Below are 1,223 nucleotides of genomic sequence, written 5' to 3' on the forward strand. Positions count from 1 at the left end.
TAGATGATTTAATAAAACACTTAATTTAATTATTAATTATATTTTTTTAAAGCTACTAATTAATTAGGATATGTAAGATTGACCATTTTTTATTCATATTATATGTAATGGATTTAAAATAAAAAATTATATAAATCCAAAATTTTATGGAATAATGGCACTTAAAATAATATTGTTTCCATAAAACAGAGGAACCAACTCACAATGGATTGAAGCCTTCAATATAATAATCGATTTAAAATTCTTTTAATTAACATATTATGTTATTTTAATTTTTTTTTCTGTACTATCTTATTTGTATTAATCTATTAAATATTGGTTTATTTATACTATAAAACATTATAATTGACTAATTTTTTAAGATGTTTTTTTTGGTCATTTTATATGTTGAAACCTTCTTTCTTTGATTCTTTGATCGGAATACGGATGAGATCAGATAGGCTTATCGGTTAATTTTTTTTGACAAACATAATTTGTTCATTAGCTAGCTCGACAGTTATCAGTTACCAGCTAACTTATCAACTACTTTACCAAAGATAGCCGTAATCAGATCAGTTAACATTGAAATTAAAAGGGATTAAAAAATTGGACTATATAGAAACTAAGGTTAAGTTTGGTAAAACTAGCTACTAGCTGATAAGTTAACTGATGGCTGATCAGCTAGCTAAACTAACTAATAACAAATCATGTTTGACAAAACTAGTTGATGAGAATGTAAAAAATGACCATAAAGGGTATCTTGAAAAATTAATGAATTATAACATTTCAAAATATAATTGAAATAAATCTCCAATAATACAATATTGTAACTAATACAAACAAATGGTAAAAAAATTAAAAATATATAATATATTTTTTAAAAGAATTTCAGATTGATTATCTATACTATATTATAAAGCATTTGACATAAACTCTTAAAAACCACTTTTTATGCATAAAGTACTGTTTATTAATGCATATTACTTAAAACTCAATATTGCAAGTAGATTGTGCGTAAGTACAACTTATTAAAGCTCCATATCTGAATTCGTGTAACTAGCTGTAGATAAACATAATCAAATACAAGATAAACATCTCATTTTAAATATAAAAAATCTAAAATATAACTAGAATAATCATTGAGTTCTAACAGAATACTTAATTATTATCTTATAAAATGTTATATTATTAAACCAAAAAAAATTATTTCGTTATTAAACTTAAATTAAATTATAATAAAAAAA

The sequence above is a fragment of the Cynara cardunculus genome (assembly GCF_001531365.2).
Source record: "Cynara cardunculus var. scolymus isolate 2C chromosome LG 17, CcrdV1, whole genome shotgun sequence".
Taxonomy (NCBI): domain Eukaryota; kingdom Viridiplantae; phylum Streptophyta; class Magnoliopsida; order Asterales; family Asteraceae; genus Cynara; species Cynara cardunculus.